At 39.4% G+C, this 22,500-nt stretch overlaps 1 protein-coding gene and 1 long non-coding RNA gene across 2 annotated transcripts in view; one reads left to right on the top strand and one right to left on the bottom strand.

The window, feature by feature from the left end:
• The window catches only part of LOC138962711 (uncharacterized), a 23,298-nt gene extending 2,733 nt beyond the window's left edge, over nucleotides 1-20,565 (top strand). The window contains exons 2-6 of the long non-coding RNA XR_011454582.1: nucleotides 2,763-2,786; nucleotides 8,052-8,103; nucleotides 8,804-8,961; nucleotides 11,518-11,613; nucleotides 20,341-20,565. This is a non-coding gene — a long non-coding RNA (uncharacterized lncRNA). The remainder of the gene's footprint in view (nucleotides 1-2,762; nucleotides 2,787-8,051; nucleotides 8,104-8,803; nucleotides 8,962-11,517; nucleotides 11,614-20,340) is intronic.
• Nucleotides 20,566-22,030: 1,465 nt separating this feature from the next.
• LOC138961239 (multiple epidermal growth factor-like domains protein 10) overlaps nucleotides 22,031-22,500 on the bottom strand; it is a 33,168-nt gene continuing 32,698 nt past the window's right edge. The window contains exon 25 of the mRNA XM_070332840.1: nucleotides 22,031-22,500. This exon is cut by the window's right edge and continues 491 nt beyond it. The gene's annotated coding sequence lies outside the window, so the exon portion shown is untranslated.

The following is a 22,500-nucleotide window of genomic DNA, read 5'->3' as shown; positions in this document are numbered from 1 at the left end:
ACAGAAATATTAAAATACAAAAGAATAGGAAAAAAGCGAATAAAAAATGGTTTGATAAAGATTGTCATAAATACAAAAAAGATATAAAATCAATACTTAACGCTTTAAATAGACAACCATTTAATAAGTATTTACAACAAAAATACTTTGCAAAACGTAAAATTTACAATAGTTTGATAAAGTCAAAGAAACGTAAATTTAAAGATGTATTGGTAAATAAATTAAATGATGATTTTAATAAAGATCCAAACACTGCATGGAAAATCTTAAAGGATTTACAAACAATGGGTGAGAGAAATACTAAAACTCACCATATAAATACTTCAAAATGGATGTCTCATCTTGAAAAACTAATTGGGACAGAAACCCAGGTGATGCAAGAACAGAGAGAAAAGATAAATCAGGAATTACTAAACGATATAAAAATGTATCACTACAATTCTTTATCAATATTGGATAGAACAATTTCAGACAAAGAAATTAAAGATGCATGTTATCATCAAAAGAATAAAAAATCTCCAGAAAAAGATGGAATCACTAATGAAATGATTAAAGCGAGTCTTCCAAATTTGATAGCACTTATACACAAAATATTTAATATCGTATTTATGACAGGCGTATATCCAACAAATTGGAAGAATGGTGTAAATATTCCATTATACAAAGGCGGTTGTCCAACAGATACAAACAATTATCGTGGAATAACATTAGCTAGTACACTGGGGAAAGTTTTCAGTACTATCATCAATATAAGAATAAACGCATTTTTAGAAAGGGAAAATAAATTGATTCCAGAGCAAGCTGGTTTCAGACAAAACAATAGAACAACAGATCAAATATTCATTATTAAGAAACTTGTAGATCAAGCCCTAAAATTAAGAAATGGCAGGTTGTATGGGTGTTTTGTTGACTTTCAAAATTTGATAATGAATGGCATGATGCATTGCTAGTAAAATTAAATCGAATAGGAATAACAGGAAAATGTTTTCACATTATCAACAATATGTATTCTGATGCCACAGTTTGAGTAAAATCCTCTGATGGATACAGTAGGGAACTAATTGTGAAAAAAAAGTACATCAGGGCAATACATTAAGCCCAACCTTATTCAACATATTCATAAATGATATTACACAAAACTTGTTGGATAATGATTCCCCCAAAATTGAAAACTCATTCTAATGATCGAATTTCATGTCTTTTATATGCTGATGATTTAGTTATTTTTTCATCTACAAAGAAAGGCCTACAGCGGAAACTAGATTACTTATATGAGTATTGCCAAAAATGGGGATTACAGATAAACAGAGACAAAACCAAAGTAATAGTATTTTCAAAAATAGATCCAAAGGTGCCAATATATTTTCATTGTGGAGAAGACATTATTCAAACAGCTGAAGAATATAAATATTTGGGAGTTGTACTACATAAAAATGGCAATCTAAATAGAGCACAAGATCATCTGAACAAACAAGCAAACAAAGCACTTCATGCTTTACGTCGAACGTTCCGTAAAACTGATATCAACATAAAAGTTATGTTACAATTGTATGATAGTTTGATTTCACCAATATCAACATATGGTGCAGAAATCTGGTTTCCACACCAGATTAATACAAATGAACTATTAGATTTATCAAAAATGTTTAAAGAATGCATGACTTGTAAATATCAACATGAAAAAGTTCATTCAAAATTCTGTAAACAAATTCTTGGGGTACATAAGAAAACTATGGTAGTACCAGTACTAGGAGAATTAGGAAGATTCCCAGTTAGCATTACAATAATATGTAATATCATTGCGTACTGGTTACACATATTGGATCTTCCAAAAACATCTCATCTGAGCAAAGTATATAATCATATGTACATCAAAGGCAGTGAAACATATCCATGGATATCATTTGTAAAACAATTGTTACAAGTCATTGGATTAGATCATGTGTGGAAAAATCAATCCACTTTTAATGTCAAAAGGTTAAAATATGTTATATGTCAAAAATTGGAACTCCAATATATACAATTCTGGAAAGGTCAAATAAGAAGTTCACCAAAGTTAAATTTTTATAAAAAAAATAGTACTGACAAATTATAAAACGGAACCATATCTGTTATGCATAAAACAAAGAAAATATAAACAATCGTTGTGTAAACTGAGAATAAGTGCCCACGACCTGAAAATTGAAACTGGTAGATACAGCAATACACCTAGGGAAAATAGATTATGTGAAACATGTGGAGTAATAGAAGATGAAATACATTTTCTAGATAACTGCATAGAAAACAACCAATTACGAAAATCTTTCATGAGTGAAATTAATCGACCTATATATTCATATGATGTACCAAGTCAACTTTTGCAAGTAGACAAAGTACAAACTAAATTGGGAGAATTTGTATATAATTGCTTCCAAAAAAAAGAAATAATGTAATCATTTGGTTATTTATCTTCCCGTGTCTTATAAACACTACGTTTCATGACAATAAAGTTTATTCGTATTCGTATTCGTATTCACACAAATACACACCACACACACACACACACACACACACACACACACACACACCACACACACACACACACACACACACACACACACACACACACACACACACACACACACACGCGGGCGCGCTCTCTCCCCTCTTGACTTTGTGCTCTTTTAAATTCAACAATGTTGTGTTTTTCATTCCTTGGCGTCGCTCCTGCGGGTTCCAATACGGCTTTTGTCGGGTGTCAATCCACGATCATCACCTCCAAGTTTCAAATGGAAGCCTGTCACTGTGTAAGTATTCCTCAATTCTGTCCGAAATTATCTCACACTTGTGGTCATTGGTTGTACGAATGTGTTCCTCTATTGCTTTGCTGGATATGTCTCACCGTTTTTTGAAGTCACCCGACATGCTTTCGCACCAGTTATCAGTTATTTTGAGATTAAACATTTGCCTGGCGCAGCATCATCCGCCTGCCAACCTCTGACAAACCACAGTAAGTCCATTTTTGACAAAAAATGAGATTTTTATGCCATCATAATGAGCTCACTAGCCCGCCTTTTGTCTGTCAATTTAGTGTTTCCATGATGTTTAGTTTCTTTGTTCTGATAAAGTAAGTTCATTTAAACAATATTAAGTTCTCCAAAAACAACGGCATAACACAGCAACTGACGTAGCTTGTGACCCCACAACGCGTGAACCGTTTTCTTCTGTGCGTATGACAAAACTCGAACTTCCGATGGCTGAACATAGGAACTGTGTCGTTTCACAATGAGTCAGTAGAGAGAAAAAAAGAAGAAAATAGTCCATAAGGCCAAAAAAAAAAAAAAATTGTCTGTTTAGGGTAACCCGACCGACCCTATCGATTTGGCGCCGACCCAAAAACTTTTTTTTGATTTCAAAAAAAAAAAAAAAAAAAAAAGAGGTAAAAATGCTAAAAAGAGACATTTGGCGTTTCTTTCTCTCCCTTTCTCTCTGTTTTATTTATACGTTAGTTTTGAAACATGTATTCATCAAATATAAGAAGTGAATGTTCAGCCAACATAGCATTTTACACACACACAAAAAAAACAAAAAAACAAAAAAAAAAAACTTTACCTACCTACCGACCCTACTTTTTTTGGTCATGTTACCCTAAACAGACAATTTTTTTTTTTTGGCCTAACATAAATACACACAAAGCATCCAAGTATTAACAATTGTACATACATGCGAGGGCTCACGTACACGCGAAAACGCCAAATATACGATATCCCCAGAGGTTTTTTTCATTTTTTCGATAAATGTCTTTGATGACGACATATCCGGCTTTTTGTAAAAGTTGAGGCGGCACTGTCACACCCTCATTTTTCAATCAAATTGATTGAAATTTTGGCCAAGCAATCTTCGACGAAGGCCGGACTTCGGTATTGCATTTCAGTTTGGTGGCTTAAAAATTAATTTATGACTTTGGTCATTAAAAATCTGAAAATTGTAATTTTTTTTTAAATAAAACGATCCAAATTTACCTTCATCTTATTTTTCATCATTTCTTGATTTCAAAAACATATACATATGTTATATTCGGATTAAAAACAAGCTCTGAAAATTAAAAATATAAAAACTATGATCAAAATTAAATTCCCGAAATCGAGTTAAAAACAATTTCATCTGATTCCTTGTCGGTTCCTGATTCCAAACACATATAGATATGATATGTTTGGATTAAAAACACGCTCAGAAAGTTAAAACGAAGAGAGGTACAGAAAAGCGAGCTATGCAGCACAGCGAAACCACTACCGCGCTAAACAGGCTCGTCAGTTTCACTGCGTTTTGCACGAGCGGCGGACTACTGTCATTGTGAAAAAATGCAGTGCGTTCAGTTTCATTCTGTGAGTTCCACAGCTTGACTAAATGTAGGAATTTCGCCTCACGCGACTTGTTTCTCTTACTTTATTCTTCGCTTTCCTCTTCTCTTGAAACAAAGTTAACATGTTTTGTCACCGTTGGTCCCAGTGTGGGGTGTGGGCGCTTACGGTACCCTATACACAGTTTTTACCCAAAGTGTTGGGTTTGCTCGATACTGGGGGCTCACAAGGTAGTTTATGGTACGTGTTTTTGTCTTCTAGTGCGTATCGGACGCAGGAACGCACCGTTTGAGGAGCCATGCATGATAAAACGGTGGCCTCTCATTTTGTTCTCTAATTTTTTTTGTAAGTTTCTTTAATTTCTTGCTGTACTTCAAATAGTGTTCTTTTTAAGCTGAAAAAAATCAACCAGGTGCATTTTTGAATTATCTGACTCGCACACTGCGTTGTATCAGTAACTGTAAAGTACCCGGTATAGTGGGCTTTTTACATCTATTCGTAATGGCTACTTCACTGGTAGAAAGAAGGCGCCCATGCTCCTAATACGGACAAGTTGTGACTTTTTCTGTAATTCTTTTCTTCTTCTTCTTGTCGTTCGCCTAGATGATGGCCTAGATTCTTTTAATATGCCGAATGTCTGTCAAAGCCATGTCACCCTAATCAGGCCTTAAGGCCGTTGACTAATACAACAAGGACTACCAAGCACAAAATTAAACTTCTTCGCAAGAAAAGAAGCTGGTTACCAGCATGAAATTTAAAATATCTCCGAGAGAATAATGTTCGGTGCTTTTTCCACTGAATAATATAAGCTATCTTCCTGCCCGACTACCTGAATACCTTTCTAATTTATTATCTCTCTCTGTCTCTGTACACCCCTCTCTCTCTCTAATCCTCTCTCTCTTTCTCTCTCTCTCGTCCTCTCTCTCTCTCTCTCTCTCTTCCTATGTCTCTCTCTTCCTCTCTCTCTCACGCTCTGTCTTCCTTTCTCTCTCACTCTCTGTCTCTCTTTCTTCATGTCTGTCTCTCTGTTTCCATCCCCTCTCTCTCTCTCTCTCTCTCTCTCTTTCTCTCTCTCTCTCTCGTATCATGTCGCGCTCAGCACCCCCCCCCCCCCCGATCTCTCTCTATCTCTCACTCTTTCTCCCCCTCTCTCTCCAGTTCTCTCTCTTCTCTCTCTCTCTCTCTCTCTCTCTCTCTCTCTCTCTCTCTCTCTCTCTCTCCCTCTCTCTTGCTCCTTTAGTTTAATGAACATCAATCCGATGTGCTCACTGAATGGTGATCACCTGTATCCTTCTACAGAAATTAAAATGTTATTTGAACAGTTCAAGCACTGTCCCTTTTTTTAAACTCTTATCTTAGAGAGAGGGTTCAATCTGTATACGTACACGATACGTACTCTTCTCAGGGCACTGTGAAATGTGGAGTGCCACAGGGGTCTGTTTTTGGGACCTGTATTGTTTTGCATCTATATAAATGATTTGCCCTTGTACCTACAGTCTGAATCTGTTGAGTGTCATATGTTAGCAGATGATACTACCTTACATGCAACAGGGAAAAGCCCTGCAAAATTCAAGACAAATTACAACAGAGCCTAAACGATGTTTCTGAGTGGTGTTCTGCAAATCGTATGCTTATTAATCCAGTAAAAACAAAGTCTATGATAATCAGCACTCGCCAAAAACGTCAACTTTCAGAAATGACTCTGAGTTTGTCCCTAAATGAGCACTCCATTGAGCAAGTATCTGAGCACCGTTTACTGGGACTTACTGTTGATAATAATATCTCAAATGGCAGACTCACATCAATGGAATCTGCAAAAAAATTGCTAAAAACCTGTTTCTTTTGTCAAAGTTACAAAGCATTATTAATCTAGACACAAGAAAACTATTTTACAATGCCCACATAAAACCCCATATTGATTATGCTTCCATAGTATGGGCCGGGTGTAGTGAAGTTCACTTGAAGAAGCTGAACTCGCTCCAGCGTAGAGCTGCTAAACTAGTTCTGCCCAGTCCATCTCTTTCTACAAAGGAAAAGATGAAAAGTATTGGGATGTTAAGCTTAAACAAGTCGCGTAAGGCGAAAATACAATATTTAGTCAAGTAGCTGTCGAACTCACAGAATGAAACTGAACGCAATGCCATTTTTCAGCAAGACCGTATACTCGTAGCATCGTCAGTCCACCGCTCATGGCAAAGGCAGTGAAATTGACAAGAAGAGCGGGGTAGTAGTTGCGCTAAGAAGGATAGCACGCTTTTCTGTACCTCTCTTTGTTTTAACTTTCTGAGCGTGTTTTTAATCCAAACATATCATATCTATATGTTTTTGGAATCAGGAACCGACAAGGAATAAGATGAAAGTGTTTTTAAATTGATTTCGACAATTTAATTTTGATAATAATTTTTATATATTTAATTTTCAGAGCTTGTTTTTAATCCGAATATTACATATGTATATGTTTTTGGAATCAGCAAATGATGGAGAATAAGATAAACGTAAATTTGGATCGTTTTATAATTTTTTTTTGTTTTGTTTTTTTACAATTTTCAGATTTTTAATGACCAAAGTCATTAATTAATTTTTAAGCCACCAAGCTGAAATGCAATACCGAAGTCCGGGCTTCGTCGAAGATTACTTGACCAAAATTTCAACCAATTTGGTTGAAAAATGAGGGCGTGACAGTGCCGTCTCAACTTTCACGAAAAGCCGGATATGACGTCATCAAAGACATTTATCAAAAAAATGAAAAAAACGTTCGGGGATTTCATACCCAGGAACTCTCATGTCAAATTCCATAAAGATCGGTCCAGTAGTTTAGTCTGAATCGCTCTACATACACACACACAGACACACACACGCACATACACCACGACCCTCGTTTCGATTCCCCCTCGATGTTAAAATATTTAGTCAAAACTTGACTAAATATAAAAAGCAGCTTTTGTATAATAAATGTTCATTTATGTATAAAGTCGTCTATAAGGACGCCCCAACATATCTTATACAACTCTTCAATTCATCTCCGTCATATTATTCAAACACTCGAAATAACCTTGCCTTGTCAAGGCCCCGCATCGATTTGTTTAAAACTAGTTTTTCTTATTCTGGTGCATTCCTTTGGAATTCACAACCTGTAAATATCAAGTCATGTCTGTCATTATCTCCTTTTAAAAGACAGCTCCGAAAGCACCTCTCTAACGACTAAGTCGGTGTACACTTTGTGCGAGTGTGTGTGAGGATGTGTAAAAGAGAAAGTGTATAGTATGCTTCCATTAACAAGCACACTTTTGAATTTTTAATTTTTATTTTGTTATACCTTTTCCCATTGTTTTTTTTTAATTATTTTTTTTATTTTTTTATAAATTCTTCATATTTGTTCTCTGTTTCATGTGTGTATTATAGTAAGGACTAGCTGTAAGAAAGGACCATATGGACCTAATGCTATCATCCCTCGATAATAAAGTTTTCGAGTTCGAGTTCTCTCTCTCTCTCTCTCTCTCCTTCTCTCTCTCTCTCTCTCTCTCTTCTTTCTCTCTCTCTCTCTCTCTCTCTCTCTCTCTCTCTCTCTCTCTCTCGTTCTCTCTCTCTCTCTCTTCTTGTAAGGAAGGCTAGTGCCGGAGTACCAGACGTATTTCAGTGCAATCGATTGACTGAAAGGTAAGTCACGCTCCATTGCTCTTGTTTAGTCATTTTTGATTGTTTTATCCCCAGTTCATTGGTTTCTTTGAGACTACAGTACCCACGCCCCCATATCGGACAATACGTAAGTTTGATTCTTCGTCCATCTCTTTGTGGTATAAAAAATGAACCCGTTTGATGATAAGTGATACACTTTTCTACAAAGCATCAATTAAAGGTTGACTATCTGTTCAAAAATTCATTTCCAGTTAATTGACACAAACACACACACACACGACCCCCCCCACACACACACACGACCCCCCCCCCACACACACACACACACGAACGTGCTCCCTACCCTCCCCCCCCCCCCTCACCCTCAATCACAGCACTTAGTAAACACAATCGGTTCATAACTTGTTCTTTCTCCGCGTCAATAAAAGTTTGACTATCTGTTCAAATATTAATTTCCAATGAATGAACACAACCACACATACACACAACATCACACACACACACACACACAACCACACACACACACCCAACATCACACACAACCACACACACACACCCAACATCACACACAACCACACACACACAACCACACACACAACCAAACACACACACACACACACACACAACCAAACACACACACACACAACCACACACACACACCCAACCAAACACACACACACACCCAACCAAACACACACACACACCCAACCAAACACACACACACAACCACCCAGCCCCCCCTCCTCCACCGTTCTCAACACCATCCTAATCACATAGTAAAAAAATCGCTCTACATGTCGAACTGTCTCTTCTTTTTGAACCACCAGGGGTCGGGGCGTGTCCATGGCTCTTCGCTTGTCCACAACAAGGACCGGGTTGCCCGAGGCAATGCGATACTGACGAGAATTGCGTTGGTGACCGCAAGTGTTGCGTGGGGTGTGGAGGTTGCTCGACTTGCATGAGGCCTTGGTGCCGCGGTTTTCGTGTAAGAGCTCAAATCTGTAGCTTTAAAAAAAAGTTAACTTGTTCAACCTTGACTGTTAGAAGCAATTTCCCCTCAGTACGCAGTAGGAGGGTCCAGCAGACTTTAATTGTGTGTGTGTCTGTCTGTCTCTGTGTGTGTCTGTCTCGACTTAACAGCTTATTGCTGGGAAACTACGTACTGGGCGCAGTTCGTTCAAAAGTTGATACACTAACTTGATAATAGGTCCGATTGATCGTATTAAAACTTCATAATGTCACCTGGGACCTAAATGCGAAATAAATCACAAAAACGACTCTTAACGGGGGGAGGTTTGGCGGTGGGAGGCAGTTCGCCAAAAAGAACCGCCGAACACGAGAAAAGCATGCGTATCGCATGCGAGACGATTTGCAAGCCAGCCACTGAGCCAGCGGGTGGGGATTTGGTCTCGGCAAAGAAACTACAATGCAGTGTTTGGTCTCGGTGAGACTGAAAGAGAGACAGAGAGCACGAGAGAGAGCGACAGGGACACAGTGATTCAAGGCGCACAACTCTAGTAAAGTTGTCGTAGCACGTCCGCCTATGGCCAAAGTGATCTGGGTTCGATTCCCGGCATGGGCGGTCTATTTTTTTTTTAATTCTTGTTTACTATTGTTTATTATGAACGTTTTAATGTTTTATTTTACCCTAATAATTTTTTTAATTGTGTAAAATAAATGTTTGTTTTTTTTAAATCCAAGTGATCCGGGTTCGATTCCCGGCATGGGCGGTCTATTTTTTTTTTATTAAATTCTTGTTTACTATTGTTTATTATGAACGTTGTAATGTTTTATTTTACTCTGATAATTTTTTTAATTATGTAAAATAATTTTTTTTTTTTTTTTAAATCCACGTGCACAAGACAAAACCTTTCATCCAGTAGCGAGCAAACGCCCAACCATACTTCATGTCAACAAGTGTGTAGGCCTATAGGATATAATACCTTTTAACCACCCCCATCCCTTCCACGCCACCCCCCCCCCACACACACACACACACACATACACACACCCGGTACCCAAACACAAAGGTACAAAAAAACCAGATGTTAACCTCTTCGCAAAATACTGAGATATGATTCCAGTGAATAATGACAATATGCTGCGATGAGGTCATACCGTTGAGTTCATTCTTTTGCAACTGCAGTCTGGATAGCCATGACAAAAGGGGACGAAGAAATGACAGATTCATCTACTACGTGTTTAAGACGTCGACCTAGGTAGATTTAAAGAGATCGAATGAACGGACTTTTTTTTTTTAATACGCAGTGTTTGACACCGTCACCCAACCCACCCCTTCTCTCTCTCCAGGATTTTGCTAGATGGCTTTGATCAGGACACATGAACTAACTACAATTATAACAAGGAACTTAGTCGATAAATATCGACAGGGGGCCGACAAATGGTTTAAATGTGAAATGTGTGTATATGGGTTTGGGTCTGAAACAAACAAACAAGCAAACCATGTGAACCCCCCTCCCCCCCCCCCCCCTACCCCCCGCGGCCGCAGGCCTTCGATGTAGTGATTGAAAAACAAGTCGCGTAAGGCGAAATTACTACATTTAGTCAAGCTGTGGAACTCACAGAATTAAACTGAACGCACTGCTTTTTTTTTTACAATGACCGTAGTCCGCCGCTTGTGCAAAACGGAGTGAAACTGACGAGCCTGTTCAGAGCGGTAGTGGTTTCGGTGTGCTGCATCGCACGCTTTTCTGTACCTCTCTTCGTTTGAACTTTCTGAGCGTGTTTTTAATCTAAACATATCATATCTATATGTTTTTGGAATCAGGAGCCGACAAAGAATAAGATGAAATTGTTTTTAAATCGATTTCGGAAATTTAAATTTGATCATAATTTTTATACGTTTAATTTACAGAGCTTGTTTTTAATCCAAATATAACATATTTATACGTTTTTGGAATCAGAAAATGGATGAAGAATAAGATGAACGTAAATTTGGATCGTTTTATAAAAAAACACCATTTTAATTACAATTTTCAGATTTTTAATGACTAAAGTCATTAATTAATTTTTAAGCCACCAAGCTGAAATGCAATACCGAAGTCCGGCCTTTGTCGAAGATTGCTTTACAAAAATGTCAATCAATTTGATTGAAAAATGAGGGTGTGACAGTGCCGCCTCAACTTTTACAAAAAGCCTGTTATGACGTCATCCGGAGTATTTATCTTTTTAAATCTGATCAAATCAAATATGAATTATTTTATATCCCCTCACCCCTGACACAGTAGACACAGCAACATTATTAATTACGGGCATAACTGGTACGAGCCAAGCACCCAACTAATTTTAGCATATAAACACTTCATGTCCCTAATAGGCTCCTGTGAGGACGTAAAACTTAAGTAACCAACCGTTGTGACTTCTTTTAGCATATAACCACTTCGTGTCCCTCATAGGCGCTAGTTTCTGTGAGGACGTTAAGCTTAAGCTAGCATAGCATGTTGTGACTTAATTCAGACGTGCAAATGCTGTATAGTATTGGAACGCATTAACAGACGTGACTGTAACGTTGTGACTTCAGGTCGCTTGCCCGGCTGACAAAGTGTGTCGACAAGCTCGTTACGATTTCAATGCAGTGTCAGTGGTAGAGGAAACGTGCGAATAGCCTTGAAGCCCGGTACGTATGTCTGCCTGTACATCTCTCCCTGTGACTCCTTTTCACTCTCATGCAGCCACGCACACACACACACACACACACACACACACACACACACACACACACACGTACACTCGTACGCACATACGCACACACCCACACACGTGCACTCTCGCTTGCACACATGTCGGGTATTATATAGTCATTTCACAGTTCTTATAAGTAGCATATCAGAAGAATTGAATATTATGAAGAATGTGTATGTGTTATACAATTCTGTAAAATAAACACAAAACGTGATGGCAATGTGATAGGGTGGAGTGGAAGGGGGAAAATAGGCCAGGAAGCATAAATGAGACGCCAAGACAGGGGTTGCGATAACGTGAATAACGTACACCAGAAATAATGGGAGAGACGGGACTAACTCCCTTCACAATAGGTAACTGAGGATACGCTTCACGCCTTACGGTCTTAAACCATCGGAGCGTGACACACTGACAAGGACCGATAACTTCACAAGTTACTACAGGGGGGGCGCTACGCTATCTATAACGTCACACAGGATGTGACGCGCCCGCAACACAGGACACGCTATTACCGTAAAATCCCTAGCATAAGCCCACCATCTAGCAAACGCCCACCCCCCACTTTGGGCCAAAAGTTGTGCACAGGGGTAACTACCTAGCAAACGCCCACCCTGCTTTTTTCAAAGAGACTATAGGCTCACTTTCACTAGGATTTGTGCAGCCTGTTCTAAAAGTCATCTTTTTCCCCTTCTTTACCTTTTCGTGTTTCTTTCCTTTTTTCTTATTCTTTGTCCCCTCTCCTCACTCCCACCCATCGTTCATGTTTTTTCGAGTTTCTCTTCTCTTTTTTTTCTTAAGTTTGTGGGTTTTTCTTTCTCAGAAAGATTGGGCCTTTTGAAGACAAAATCCAAGTTCAGTTAACGTTTCATTTCCAAAGACGATCGTGTAATTTCTTCCCTGTACAGAAAGAAAGGGCTTCATTGGTGTTGACATTTCGACATTTCATCAAGTTTCTTTTTCCCGGAATTGTGTTGTTATTGTTTGTCCTTGCAAAGGTCTGGTGATTTTCTTTTTACTTTATAAATTTATATGAATGACTATGCTTGGGTTGTTTTCAGAAGAGCCAGTCCTTTTCTCTCTCTCTCTCTCTCTCTCTCTCTCTCTCTCTCTCTCTCTCTCTCTCTCTCTCTCTCTCTCTCTCTCTCTCTCTCGGTTGGCCTTCTTTGCCTCAAAGTCCTTTTTCTTTCTTTTTTTCTTTCTTTTTTCCTTCACTTCTACTCACACGACCTAACTTACATGCTTTCGGGGTTTGTATTCACTCAATTACACGGTTGAGCACAAAACTTACTTTGTGCAAAGGGGTCTATCCCTAGCAAACGCCCACCCCCCAATTTTGCCCTAAATCTGTGCACAGGGGGGGTGGGCTTATGCTAGGGATTTTACGGTACAAATCAAAGAACTATGCTAGCGCGGGAAAACTGGGTCTCAACGGCGAAACAACGACACTGACGCTATAACGCCACTAGGATAAAATAACTACATACATATGTGCACACCATAGCATCATTCATACGATAAGAACATATTATAGACAAGCAAAATTCAATATAAACAAAAGAAACAGAATCTACTTACAGTTCACGCCTCAATGAAGAACTAAACACACACGAAGTTACGGCGGGACTGTTCAACACATCGCCGGTCTGAATCACTCACCTCGCTGATGGTAAATCAGCTATTAAACCACAGGTCAAAGATGATACTCACAATCCAGCATAGGCTATCTGTATTTTAAAAGATGTCACACCAACACAAAGAACTGTTTCAAATAGAACACCGGTCTCAAGGCTTAAGCACACAGGCCGATCCACACACAGCGAAATCACCGGTCAGACTGACCGAACTCGCACTGTCGGGGACGAATGCGTACGCATCCGTTAAGGGATTAAAACGCAGCATCTACGCACAAAGACATACACGCATCACTGAACAACAACATACACGACACCACGGAACAAACACATACACGCATGGTCAAGGGGAATAATTGGGGTAGGGAACGAGTGAAAGGAACAACAGTACGTCAAATCGCCACACGGCTACAGCAAACAAAACAATTTTTTGTGAGAAGCAAATTCAAGCTTTTAAGTAATGTAAATAAGTAGAGGTTACATGCCGAGTCTCAGTGATTATTAAAAATAATGGTCGAAGTTAGCGGATCATGAAAAATGCGAGCTTTAGCGAGCTTTTTCATGACCGCAAACTGAGACCATTATTTTTTATAATCACTGAGACGAGGTGTGTAACCTCTTTATTCCTCCTTTCTTCAGTTATTCAAAGAAAAGAGGAGATTTTTTGCGAAAGTTTGATCGAATCCTATTCACTCAACAAGTCAACCTGCACAGGCGATCGATTAATGCGCGGTTGTATAGTTCCGTGCAAATCATTCCATTCTGTTAACACTTCTTGTCAGTTTTCCTATTTTGGACTAAAATCAAGTACACAGATATGCTGCTATTCTGCTGTGGCGGCAAAGGCAGATATTGTGTGTTCTGTATATGTTTTGGTATCGCTTAGGATAATGTTCTTTCGTCAAATGGGAATAGCAGACGAACTTTTGCACCCGTGTTCCAACGTTAAAAACTGTATGAAGTTCAGTTTTCTGGGGAAAATAGTGTATGAAACCGCTTTATGTTGTTTAAATTGATGAGATGTGTGCATTTGGTTGCGTGTGATCTGTTTATTAAATAAAATATTGTTGAAAACTGACCGTCAGAGTGCAGTCTGTTGTCGAAGAAACTGAGTGAAAAGAAATTTGAAAGGGGAAATACTCTTGTCGCTAGACAAAGTATGAGAGTTACTTGCCTTGGGAATTTGCTTGTGATGAACGTTCGTGCACAGCAGACCTAGATTCAGAAAAGGCAATAAATTAAATCACCAAAAGAATAGATGCCTTCACCAAAAGAATTGCTTAGTTAGCAAAAGATATTCCAACAAAAAATCGGATGTTTCCACCCACAAAATAGATGCTTCTAGCAAAAAACTGATTGATTCTACCAAAAAAAGAAATGAGACTTGCAACAGAATTCTCAACAAAAAACCGAATTATTTCAACAACAAAATAGCTACTGTCAGCAAAAAATATAAAGTTTAGTGTACTTTCAGAGACAAAATAGTGTCACTCCATATCAACATAATCATAATTGTACGTCCAAAGAAAGTTAAATGAAAATGATAAAATCAGTGTACAGAGCAGTCAAGATCAGCGTGTTCACTGCCTGATAAGCGCTGGTCTCGACAGCTTTGGGCGCCCGCGCTTTCGCTTCTGGCCGATTGGGATGGTCTTGGCCTGGGCAGGGGGGTTGGTCACCTCCAGACGAATCTCAATGCCCATGGAATGATGACACACGTAGCACATGAGGAACTCCGGAGAGTTGCAGAAAAACTGATTTTTTTCGTTGATCGTAATCTTCCACTCCGACATGTGGCATACTCCTACAGCCCAGGACGATGATTCAACCTTTTCTTCGGTCTCTCGGATGGCAGTCTTGAGCTCCTTTTTCAGGGTTGAAGATCCCACGAAGATCGTGTTCCCAGTCTTCAGCGACTCAGCTGGTGACGTTGCCCACTGAAACGCTGTTGTCCACATTTTCAGTGTGCGATGTGGTGCTTCGGCAATCTCGGTGTGCTCTGCGGTTGCATTTGGTGCTCGTTCCATTGACCAGTTCTTTACAATGTCATTCTCAACAACTCCGAGAAATCTTGACATTTCCAGCCTCTCTCTCAAAGTGTTTCACTGTGTTGGAGAATGACTATCCATTTTTTTGTTGAACTATATTTTCTTTTGCCTGAAGTAGTCAATTTTTTGCCTGATTATATTTTCTTTTGCCTGAGTATATTTTCTTTTGCCAGTTTATTTTATTTTTTGTTCAGACAGCAATTCTTTTGGCGGATCAAATTTTGTTTTGGTACTTTAATTCTTTGTCACTCAAGCCATCTTTTCTTTTGGTGAAAGCAGATCTATTTTTTTGGTAGAACCATCTCTTCTTTTGGTTCATTAAACGGGTGCCTTCAGAAAACAACCAAACTCATGGATTTTATATGGAGATTCATGTGTTCAAGCCTGTAGTTGTTAATTTAAATGCGGTATGTTTGTATTGTTTGCTCCAGAGATGTATACTTTGTACATTAGAGCGTTCGGAACTTTTCAGTCGCAAAAGTAGTACCGACGCAGAACAGCTTCTCAACCCATTGCGCTATCGAGGATTCAGGCTGTTGCTGGGTCGTTATTTGTTTGGTTGCTGGGTGTTTATCGAAAAATAACTAGCTCTACAAGTTTACAGAGGTAAAGAAGAAGAGGGGGGAATAAAGAAACATATTCGTGAAAATAACTATTTGACGGCACTTTACACGGGATAAGACTATAGCCCTCCACTTTCACAAAACTACAAAAATAGTGCCTGTTTCATGTACGGAGTTAGATTGTTCTCATCCATTTAATCCCCCCCAAAACGCCACTAGTTTCCGGTAAAAAATGTGTTTTTCCAAACGTTTCAACTCTGCCCGCTAAGCCAGACCTGCTAACCCTTGTGAAGCCTTAAGTGTAACACTTGCGATCTTTCTTTTTTTAATTTTCAGCGTAGCAAATGGCGTTTTAGTGTAGTATTGTTTTAAAATGTATTCGCACATCCGCATTTATGCTATTTCACGCGAGAATATAATAATACATTCTTAAAAAAGTTTATGAATTTACAAAGCAGTAACATAATGGCCAATAGAGAGCGTCTGCAGTGCCTCTTTTCACAGTGTCAGTGGACCATGTTTTATGGCCCACAGTGCTACACGGAGTGAGAATCCGAAATGAATACCAGAACTCACAAGAAAGAGCCAACTGTTACGTGCTCGTGATTATTTGTTTGAGCGTAGCAATTTTAAGCTTGGTGTAGCGGCGTAGCATTTTGTTTTAAAACAAAGCTGTCTGATCTCATGAAAGGCTAAAAGTTGGCAGCTCTTCTGCGCATCCCGGCTGTTGCTAGTTGGCATGTGACAAAGCGAGAGGATGCTCTTTTTCCCCTGCCCAAAACCTAGCCTTACCCGTGATGGTGAGACGATATGTGACCCTCCACCACGAAATGAGTCGCATGTCACCTTTGCATGATTTTCATATTTTTACATTTTCCTAAAGAGTTTGTTATGCTCTATCCAGTGGTGAAACCCGTTTTAGAAAAGAGCGAAAACTGTTTGAGTTATAAGCCTGTGACTAAGGTGACCCTCACACTGTTAGCATACACTCCCCGGACTTACATTAAGCCTAGCGCAGAACCGCGCGAGGTGACATGCGACTCATTTCGTGGTGGAGGGTCACATATATTTTTTCAAGGAAATGACTGTGCTTGTAAGTGTTGAGGAAATAATCAGAGAGCTGTACTTGATGTGTGCAAGAAATATTCAGAGAGCGCGCAAGGCTTACCGCTAGTGTAGGCTATGAGAGAGCTGCATGGTCTTCTAAAATGAGGCAGGACACGGTGTGTCAACTGATTCCGTTCGTCCACCGGATGTTTCTGTTCATCCGCAGGATGTGTCCGTTCATACAGCCCCATTTTCGTCACTTGCTTCGGGAAAAACGTTGTGGTAAGTCGTGTGGGCAGCGCGCTTGTGTGATATTGAAAGAATAAGGTAGCGAAATGGTTGGGCTATGTGTACGATAAGTACCAAGGTGCTAGTGAATCCTAATAATAACACACGCGGGCCGAACGTGGCAAAATTGCCTGATTTTTTTACATTTTCTTGTTTTTCTCGCTCTGTTATCGAATCCGACCCCTGATTTGCACATGATCACCAAAACCATTGCCTGTTACGACATTTCGCTTGAACAGAAGTTTATAGAAACCCATGGCTTGTGTACAATCACTTGTCTTTTGAAAACATACAGATTCCGTTCATACCCCATGTTTCCGTTCGTACAAAAGTGCATGTTTCCCTTCGTACGAAAAGCGTTTCCGTTCATACACATTCGTTAGATCAGAGTGAAACAGGCCCCCACTACAAGTTCTGTGTGTTCCAATCGTCTTCAAATAGCACAAAATACGAATGCGTGTGATATTGGACCTATGTGAACCATAAGACGAATTGAATTTGCAAAAGTTTTGTGTCCGTTCGTACTGATTTTGACGGGAAAATGTGTCCGTTCGTACCACTTTCATCAAATTGTTTCCCTTCGTACCCTTTTCAGTAATGTGTTCAGTGACGGAGCTTTCTGGGTGGTTTGATAAGAACGAAGATTGATTTGTGCAGTTGTGCTTGCTTTGCAGCACTGCAACTAAGACTGAACTAAGTAACGTGTACATTTGTATTTACTCCTATCATGCCATTTGCTTCACCTGTGATAATCATGAGCAGAATTTAGACAAATCAAGAAAAAACATTATCCAGGCTCTATCAGTCCTTTTTATATTTAGTCAAGTTTTGACTAAATATTTTAACATCGAGGGGGAATCGAAACGAGGGTCGTGGTGTATGTGCGTGTGTGTGTGCGTGCGTGTGTGCGTGTGTGTGTGTGTGTGTGTAGAGCGATTCAGACTAAACTACTGGACCGATCTTTATGAAATTTGACATGAGAGTTCCTGGGTATGAAATCCCCGAACGTTTTTTTCATTTTTTCGATAAATACCTTTGATGACGTCATATCCGGCTTTTTGTAAAAGTTGAGGAGGCACTGTCACACCCTCATTTTTCAATCAAATTGATTGAAAGTTTGGCCAAGCAATTTTCGACGAAGGCCGGACTTCGGTATTGCATTTCAGATTGGTGGCTTAAAAATTAATTAATGACTTTGGTCATTAAAAATCTGAAAATTGTATAAAAAAAAACCAACATTTTATCAAACGATCCAAATTTACGTTCATCTTATTCCTCATCATTTTCTGATTCTAAAAACATATAAATATGTTATATTTGGATTAAAAACAAGCTCTGAAAATTAAAAATATACAAATTATTATCAAAATTAAATTGTCGAAATCAAAATAAAAGCACTTTCATCTTATTCCTGATTCCAAAAACATATAGATATGTTTGGATTAAAAACACGCTCAGAAAGTTAAAACGAAGAGTGGCACAGAAAAGCGTGCTATCCTTCTCAGCGCTACTACTGCCCCGCTCTTCTTGTCAATTTCACTGCCTTTGTCATGAGCGGTGGACTGACGATGCTACGAGCATACGGTCTTGCTGAAAAATTGCATTGCCTTCAGTTTCATTCTGACAGCTTGACTAAATGTTGTATTTTCGCCTTACGCGACTTGTTTTATAAATGTCTTTGATGACGTCATATCCGAATTTTTGTAAAAGTTGAGGCCGCACTGTCACACTCTCATTTTTTTATCAAATTGATTTTAAAACTTTAGCCAGGCAACCCCCGTACTATGAATTGCATTTCAGCTTCAAAGCTTAAAAAATGATAAAAAAAAGTGGTCATTAAAAATCTGAAAATGCTAAAAGACTGAATGTCTAGGTTTAGCTTGCAGAAAGCATATTTTGAACAGGTTTCACATAAGTTTAGATCTTTGAAATGACATTGTGCAAGGAAACTGGAAGAAGACACACTTATCAAAATGTTTGCTCTTCAGTAAGATTTTAAACAGGGATGGTATTGCACCAGAAAAGTCGGCACAGTCGCGTGTTGTTGCACTCATGAACAACATGCATTATGGGTTATACATAAGTCGAATTAGGGGTATTAAAATGCTAATTGCACAAGCTTTCTACCAAAAATCACAAACGTCATGAAAAGCGTACGAAGGGAAACAATTTGATGAAAGTGGTACGAACGGACACATTTTCCCGTCAAAATCAGTACGAACGGACACAAAACTGTTTTTTGCAAATTCAATTCGTCTTATGGTTCACATAGGTCCAATATCACACGCATTCGTATTTTGTGCTATTTGAAGACGATTGGAACACACAGAACTTGTAGTGGGGGCCTGTTTCACTCTGATCTAACGAATGTGTATGAACGGAAACGCTTTTCGTACGAAGGGAAACATGCACTTTTGTACGAACGGAAACATGGGGTATGAACGGAATCTGTATGTTTTCAAAAGACAAGTGATTGTACACAAGCCATGGGTTTCTATAAACTTCTGTTCAAGCGAAATGTCGTAACAGGCAATGGTTTTGGTGATCATGTGCAAATCAGGGGTCGGATTCGATAACAGAGCGAGAAAAACAAGAAAATGTAAAAAAATCAGTCAATTTTGCTACGTTCGGCCCGCGTGTGTTATTATTAGGATTCACTAGCACCTTGGTACTTATCGTACACATAGCCCAACCATTTCGCTACCTTATTCTTTCAATATCACACAAGCGCGCTGCCCACACGACTTACCACAACGTTTTTTCCGAAGCAAGTGACGAAAATGGGGCTGTATGAACGGACACATCCTGCGGATGAACGGAAACATCCGGTGGACGAACGGAATCAGTTGACACACCGTGCAGGAGTACGGAGGGTGGTCGGGCGAAAGGTCTCAGTCTAGCTGTTGACATTTAGCATAGCCGCCATTTAAAAGGGGCGTTTTTGGACTCGCCTTGGGAAAAAAGGTAGATTTGCCAGATAAGAGGGGGAGGGCTTCTGGGACCCGCAACCACCCCCCCCCCCCCTACCACCTACCTCCAGCCTGGCCTATATAACGAGTGAGTGATTTCCGTATTAATGTTGCAGACTGGGACCTCTAAGAGCATAACTTCTTCCAATGCGGGATTGGATCGACAAACCTCTTACCATCACCGGCGTTGACGAAGCGTAGTGTTTGCAACAACAACAACAACAACAACAACAACAACAAACATAGTCTATACAACATGTTGTCCGTCAAGTGACACCATTAGGTATTAAGCCTATTAGCCACGTCAAAACACAACAAATAAAAAATATAAAGAGCTTTCAGCAATTATTCACACAATTTGTTTGGTGTGCGTGCGTGCGTACGTGCGTGCGTGCGCGCGCACGTGTGTGTGTGTGTGTGTGTGTGTGTGTGTGTGTGTGTGTGCGTGTGTGTGTGTGTGTATGTGTGTGTGAGAAAAGTCCCGGCTATGTTGAAGATATAGCAGTATTTTAGCAGTTTAAGAGTAATACGTCAAACTGCCTGCCTTTTGTGGTGTAGATGTCATCGGTCGTGTGGAACAATACGAGCGTGCGTCGAGTGGTCTTTACAGCGATTGGCCCCCAAAATCGATTTTCTCATTATTTTGTCTGTGATATTTTCAAAGTGTGTTGAAACGAGTGTAACATTTGTTTGTAGATACATCTACCAGACTGACTTTATGATACAAATTGTGAATCAAATTAACGAGGGTTGGGTAATTGAATTACAATCGATTACAATCACTGGACCTTTTTACATTTAGTCAAGTTTTGACTAAATGTTTTAACATAGAGGGGGAATCGAGACGAGGGTCGTGGTGTGTGTGTGTGTGTGTGTGTGTGTGTGTGTGTGTGTGTGTGTGTGTGTGTGTGTGTGTGTGTGTGTGTGTGTGTGTCTGTGTGTCTGTCTGTCTGTGCGTGTGTGTGTGTAGAGCGATTCAGAGTAAACTACTGGACCGATCTTTATGAAATTTTACATGAGAGTTTCTGGGTATGATATCCCCGGACGTTTTTTTCTTTTTTTCGATAAATGTCTTTGATGACGTCATATCCGGCTTTTTGCACTGTCACACCTTCATTTTTCAATAAAATTTATTGAAATTTTGGCCAAGCAATCTTCGACGAAGGCCGGACTTCGGTATTGCATTCAGCTTGGAGGCTTAACAATTAATTAATGACTTTGGTCATCAAAAATCTAAAAATTGTATTTAAAATTATTTTTTTATAAAATGATCCAAAATTACGTTCATCTTATTCTGTATGTAGATATGATATGTTTGGATTAAAAACACGCTTAGAAAGTTAAAACGAAGAGAGGTACAGAAAAGCGTGCTATGCAGCACGTACAGCGAAACCACTACCGCGCTAAACAGGCTCGTTAATTTCATTGCGTTTTGCACGAGCGGCGGACCACGGTCACTGTGAAAACATGCAGTGCGTTTAGTTTCATTCTGTGAGCTCCACAGCTTGACTAAATGTAGTAATTTCGCCTAACGCGACTTGTTTTGTGATTAGTGTAAATCCCTGGTTTACGTTTGTTGTAATGATATGTGTTTCAATTTGAATTATTGTAGCGTATCTTTCCAATATGGCTGCACATTGCGTAATCTCATGACGTTTTCGTAGGCTACAATTAGATCAGTTTGTTTGTTTGTTTGCTTAACGCCCAGCCGACCACGAAGGGCCATATCAAGGCGGTTAGATCAGTTCCTCAATTCGCATGAACATATATTTCCTGAAGCATCTGTATCATAAAGTCAGTCCGAAAGATATCATTTATTTTGTCACATTTTTCTAAACACGTCCTGAAAATATCACAGACACAATATTAGCAAAATATTAGCAAAGCATATATTTGGGTCCATCTTTTTAAGCACTGTAGGTGTTATAACTATCACGAGTTGTCTTAGCAGTGTGGGAGTCATACGTCGAGCTGTCTCTAGCTGTGTAAGCGTCATACCACGAATTGTCTTTAGCAGTTTAGGAGACATACGTCGAATTATCTTAAACAGTGTGGGAGTCGATTAGTCATATGTCGAGCTGTTTTCAGCAGTGTGGGAGTCATATCACGAGCTGTGTATAGATGTGTGGAAGTCATACGTCGAGCTGTCTTTAGCAGTGTGGGAGTCATATCACGAGCTGTGTATAGTGATGTGGAAGTCATACGTCGAGCTGTTTTTAGCAGTGTGGGAGTCATACGTCGAGCTGTCTTTAGCAGTGTGGGAGTCATACGTCGAG

The sequence above is a fragment of the Littorina saxatilis genome, linkage group LG3 (assembly GCF_037325665.1).
Source record: "Littorina saxatilis isolate snail1 linkage group LG3, US_GU_Lsax_2.0, whole genome shotgun sequence".
In the NCBI taxonomy this organism is placed as follows: Eukaryota; Metazoa; Mollusca; class Gastropoda; order Littorinimorpha; family Littorinidae; genus Littorina; species Littorina saxatilis.
This window is presented reverse-complemented; position numbering and strand designations above follow the sequence as displayed.